Below are 6,378 nucleotides of genomic sequence, written 5' to 3' on the forward strand. Positions count from 1 at the left end.
GGAGGGAGGGAGGGAGGGAACGAGGAAGGGAGGGAGGGAGGGAGGGAGGGAGGGAGGAAGGAAGGAAGGAAGGAAGGAAGGAAGGAAGGAAGGAAGGAAGGAAGGAAGGAAGTGAGTGCCAGGCCTCTCTGACTTTTCAGCTCTTATTCTCACCAAGGCATGCCCAGGGTCCCAAAGAAGATCAGCAATAGAGCTAGTGGCTCTGGCCTAACCTAGATATAACCAAAATTCCTTGCTTGTTGTCAATGAAAAGAAAATGTTGGATTTTATCAGTACCCTGCCCTCATAACTCTAGACCCTAATTTTTCTTTGCTACAGGTTAGATTTTATATATATATATATATATATATATATATATATATATATATATATATATATATATGTTGTTGCATAACAAGTTGGTCATAACAGCATTCTTAAACAGAGGCATGAGTATAAGATGGACATAACAACCTATTAAAAAAATGGAATGGTTGCCATTTCCTGGAACAGGTAGTATATAACTATTTGCAGTTACATTTACAGGTGATACACTGCCCAGTTCTTGAGAAATGGGGATTTAATCATAAATAGGATATAACTTGGTTTATCTTTACTATATGATAGTATTTAAACCCAAGACAGAGGCTGACTGGTTTATTAGCAATGAAGTTTATGATTAAGAATATTTTGGAGGCCATTGTGGTAGGATTTGCTAAAAGAGGTGGAGACAGGAGGTCATGAGTTCAAGGGCAGCCTGGACTACACACTTCTTCCCCTAGATGAATTGTAGGTGTGGTTACTATATCACATATGCATCAGTAGGTGTCAGATAAGAGAGAAGTTAGGTCTATGCTGTGTTCTGACCTGTGAACAAGCAAATGATTAGTAGCCCTACATTCCCTGAAAAAAAAAAAAAAATTAAGCCTGAGATGACTACCAGCCCTGTGCCACAATGAAGTGGAAGGTTCTCTTTGGGTCCTGTAATGTAGACTTATCTGGTAAGGCAGACTAATGATGTCTTTTGCTGTGGTTGACTCATTTGTTGTTTTGCTAAGGCAAAACCCATGGGAGGACATATGTTTGGAGAAAGTATAAATAGGACTCAATGAACAGAGATGGTACACTTTCATACCTAGCTTTGCAGCTCTTTGTTGATCTCCTGTCTTTTTCTTTTTCTTCACTGAACTATGCTTCATTGAGAGAGACACAGGAGAGAACTTCCCTTGCTTCCTGGCCCTGGTTGATCCTACTCACTTGTGGTGATTTGGTGGAGGCCTAGCAGTTTCTGCTAGATCATGTGACCACTTCTGATTTGTGTTTGCTATCCTGAAATTGTGGAACTGGACTGTTATCCTGAAAAAGAGATATTGGAATCACCCCAAAGAACCATTTCTTTTTTTTTTTTTTTAATATTTTTTTATTACGTATTTTCCTCAATTACATTTCCAGTGCTATCCCAAAAGTCCCCCATACCCTCCCCCCCACTTCCCTACCCACCCATTCCCATTTTTTGGCCCTGGCGTTCCCCTGTACTGGGGCATATAAAGTTTGCTTGTCCAATGGGCCTCTCTTTCCAGTGATGGCCGACTAGGCCATCTTTTGATACATATGCAGCTAGAGTCAAGAGCTCCGGGGTACTGGTTAGTTCATAATGTTGTTGCACCTACAGGGTTACAGATCTCTAAACAAATCCATATCCCCTTGTCTTATCATCTTTGGTCCCATATCTTTGGGTGGTGGGCAAAAACTGGAGTTGAAGCATTTAAGAACCCTTATTAAAAGTAGGTTTTCGAATATATAATCCTACACCAAAGTGCCTGGACAGGGACTTAGCATGAGAGGACCATCAGTTTGGTGGTGCTCAGGCCTAGTGAAGCAGACTGCCTCAAGATGATTCATTCACTGTACCATAATTCATAAGTGTTATGTATCACTCTTGAGACCATTTCTGCAATGATCCCAGAATTCAGAGACTTTAGGCACCACTAAGAGAATCAAAGATATGGTACAGAAATTCAAGGAAAAGAAAACAAAGCAATGTGGTTATGATGAACTTGAGACTTCAGGGTAGAGAGTAGTCTGAAATGAGTAGCCAGTTATGCCACCTGTGAAAATAATGGGATGCTGTCCTATGCTGCTACCAGGGGCAATGTCTGGATCTATGGGCCATGTACCAACAGACATTTGTTAACCACCAATGGCCAGGTGGCTGTCGCTGGTCTGGGCAGGCCACCAGAGCATATGTTGATGTTAGAAGGCTATGAAAAACTGACTTCACCATTCACCTGGGGATCATCAGATATCTGACCCTTAGGCATGAGATCAGAAGATAACTCCTCATCTCTAGCTAGTTTCAGAACACAAGTGAGTGGCTCCCACACATTTCAATAGTTGTAGGTAAGGATACAAGCATGGAATAGCTGGACTTTCTACAAGTATCCCTTGTGTTGTCATGGACAAGGTAGAAATGCACTCTTCTCTCCTCATCCCTTACCTTCTACAGCACATGAGAGATATGGTCCTGGGGTCATGAGAGCATGAGCTTGACCTATCCATTGTCACAACAACACTCAAGAGAGCAGGCTCTGCACCTCATCTAAGCAGTACAATGGGGCTGACCTTGATGGGGCTAAGGAGTGTCTGAGTGAGCTGACCCTGAGAGTGTAAGCATGGGAGTGTTGTCCCTAAAATAGATTCCTTTTATGCACCATAGACAAAGGAAAGATGTGTTCCACTAACCTTATCCCTTGCTACCTATGGGAGGTAGGAAAACTGGCCCTGTAGTCATGAGAGGAGAACTGTCCTTGTGCATCACCACTGCAGTACTTGGAAAAGTGGGCCCTGAACTGAGGCACAGTAGAGTTAGCCCTGGATATGAGGATTACATGTGAGCTAGCCTGCTTTTGGTCTGCTGGGTGATGAAAGAGATAAGGTAGAGATGCATTTGTCTATACCACTGTATACCATTGTCTATACTATTGCAAGCAGGAGAATGGACTGTATTTTCATGAGAGTAGAAGAACTGGCCATGTCCTTTACCAGCTGTAACACTAGAGATAGTAAGCCCTAAACCTTGCCTTGGCAGCAAGGTAAAGTAAAACCTGGCCTTGGTTGTAGAGAGGCAGGGTTTTGTAATTGAACTTACTTCAAGGGCCTGAAAAGGGGAGATCTGGGAGGCTCAAAAACTCAGATACCACTCAGACCTTGATTTAGGACTTTGAATTGGTCTACCTCATCATCTACCTCATTGATGAGCTACTGAAGAATATGAAGGGCTCATTCTACATATCCAAAACTATAGGATCTTGGTGACACAGGCCACCTCAGAATATCTAAGAGGAGTCCCAATATGGAATAGCAATATTGGGACCAGAGGTCTCACATCACATTGAAATGTCATTGATATGAACATTTGCAATCAAATATGTATGGGCAAAATGCTATACTGTGGGACACACTATGACACACTACAGCTTCCCCAGTGAGATTTTTTTCTCTGTTGTTGGGGAGGCTGCAAGGATGGATGATGGGTAAGATGGGATGGGGAGTATAATGGAATTGGTATACATGAGGTGAAATTCACAAAAACCAATAAATATGTGAAAACAAAGAATTCTATGAAGGCTGAAATACTAGAAGGAAGAAACCAGAGACATGAATCTATGAATGTAATTTAACTTTAAAATATTGACAGACCCATAAACTTTGTACACTCTGGGTCAATCTACTGTAAACCAAAGTAGACCTCCAATAATGTACTAAAGAACTAAATGAAGGAAGATGTGGTCTCTTGATGCTGTTGAGGTCAAACCTACTGATGACCTACAGAATTTTGATACTGCACAGAGACCACAGCTTCCAGAGTAAGAAATGCATTACGAGAGTAAGAGCCTTTCAATGGAGTTGGACCATCCAACAGAAAGAGCCATAGCATAAGGGCAAACATGAAATAGAGTGTTATCTTATAATAGTATGAAAATAAATGGATGTAACAAATACACTTTTCTGAAACACACATTTTGCCCATTCCCTTTGTAATAAGACAGGTATAGAACATGTACATTTTATAAAAGTGTCTGTTTTTGAGAAGTACTCTAGACATATATTCCTATAATGATTGTTAGCTACACTGATACCATACAATGGAAAAAAGAAAAGTCTATTCAATAAACAGTGGTGAGGAAACGGAGACTAAACCTACAAAAACCAAAACAAACGTACACTTACATCATACACCAAAAAGAAAAAACAACAACAACCAAAAGAATTGGGACTAAAGCTTATTTTTATAAACACCCCAGTTATATCAATACTAAACAAAATAATGATGCCACGGACTGGACTCAGTTGGCCCCTCAACCCGCAGAAGAATCAGGTCCCGGTATTCAGGTGAGCAAGGAGTAAGTGAAAACTGACAAACAGTTGTGAATACAAGGGAGTGATGATCTGAATGTAATTTCTCAAAGCAAGCATCAGACTTATAAGTGACTTTTACACAAAACAGAGGAATGCTTACATAAAAGCTACCAGGAACCAACTGGGATAAAAATCAATGTTAACAGCTGGGATCAAAAGTAGCCCCACCTAAGGTCAGTTTACTCTTAGAAGCCAGGAGCAAGAGCTTCATACCTTTACCATAGCTCCAATTCTAGTCTATTGTATAATCCACCTTCCTCTTAGACCATTGTAAATTCTTGTCTATGGGAGTGACTCAGCTATTGTTCTAAGTATACTTTGTAGACTATCCCTGATATCTCTAGCTCTATTCCAGTAAATTATAATGCCTGATTTCTATCACTGTCTCTCTGACAACACTTAAGACTTTTCATGTGAATGAGTAACATTCTTACAAAAATAAAGCCCAAGGTTGGCTCAACAATTTCCTAGGATATTGGAACATTGGTGGAGGCTAATCTAACTTAGCTATATGTCAAAATCAATCCTTAGAGGCACTTACAATAAAACAATATTGAAGAAAAGCACACAGATCTGTTCAACTACTAATGCAAGGACAGGTTTGGAGCATTCATTTTACAAGATGCCAAGATTCAAGGAGACTAAGTTTCCATGAAACTGCATCCAAGTTTGGGGCTGCTATGCAGTTTTTTCAGGAGTGGGTGTGGCACAATGAAAAGCTATCAAGGAGAAAAGGTAGACAGAAATCTGAGATATAAATTTTGTAATAATATGTTTAACAAATAAAAAAAAACATTTACCAAAAATGTAATGTATGCTTAGAAAATAGAATTAAGAAAGTCTAAAATTAAAAAAAAAGAAAACATACAGAAACCAAGAAATTGGATATATATATATATGAAATGAGAAAAATATAAATTTACTTCTATTGCACTAATTACACAGATATATAAGTTAGGACACATTTGTGTAAGAAAACCATGGCCAAGCATTAGTAAATGTTAAAATTCAGAAATTTTAGAAGTAATATCCAATGAAATTATTTGAACAACCAAGCAACGATGCACATGCACACACACACACACACACACACACACACACATACACACACACTTTTGTGGGAAATAAAGTAAAGAGTTACTAGACATTAGAACACACCAACAGCTGTTGGCTATACACGTTTATTTAAAACAATCCCAAACATTCAACCTTAAAATATACTTATTATTGTACATTTATGTTTTTAAGAATATGAAGAAACATATATGTATATAGCAACAGTCAAAGAACAAGCCTGTCGATTTTAAAGAGAGCTGAAAGAATTGCATAAAGACTTCGGAACAAGAAAATTATGTAATTATTTCATAATCTTGAAAAATAAAAGAAATATCTTAGAAAAGGGAAAAATAAACAAAACAAAACAAGATAACCAACAACAATATATCAGGATAGGAGGGACTTGGGAGGAAGAGAAGAGGGGTGTTGGGGAAAGGGGTCAGTATCAGGTATGGGGGGAGATGAGGGAGATGTACAGAGGATCAGAAGTTTGAACAAAGGTGTGTAGAAATGGGGGATGGGGAACTTGATGTAGTCACCAGCAAGCCCTAAATGCCTGGAAAGCAAGAGGCTCTCAGGACCCAATATCATGAGATTAGCTGAAATTCCCAACTAATGGGAGGGAGAACCTCTAGAGACCATATCCTGAGGTTAGGCAAGTCCACCAGTTGGGGTATGAGGCCACCCACTCATCTAAAATTTTTTACATCAGAATTGTACCTGTCTAAGGGAAATACAGAGACAAATTCTGGAGCAGAGACTGAAAGAAAGGCCATATAGAGATTGCCCCACCTGGGAATCCATCCCATATCCAGTCACCAAAAACAGACACTGTTGTGGATGCCAAGAAGTGCATGTTGACAGAAGACTGATATAGCTGTCTCCTAAGAGGCTCTGCCAAAGCTTGACAAATACAGAGGTGGA

At 39.6% G+C, this 6,378-nt stretch overlaps 1 non-coding gene across 1 annotated transcript; it reads left to right on the forward strand.

The window, feature by feature from the left end:
• The first annotated feature begins 750 nt into the window (after positions 1 to 750).
• Positions 751 to 880, forward strand: LOC115029790 (small nucleolar RNA SNORA17). Its single transcript, XR_003835354.1, has one exon. It is a non-coding gene; the product is annotated as a small nucleolar RNA SNORA17 (small nucleolar RNA).
• The last annotated feature ends 5,498 nt before the right edge of the window (positions 881 to 6,378 follow it).

The sequence above is a fragment of the Mus caroli genome, unplaced genomic scaffold (genome assembly GCF_978045245.1).
Source record: "Mus caroli unplaced genomic scaffold, Mus_caroli_1 scaffold_18, whole genome shotgun sequence".
Lineage (NCBI taxonomy): Eukaryota > Metazoa > Chordata > Mammalia > Rodentia > Muridae > Mus > Mus caroli.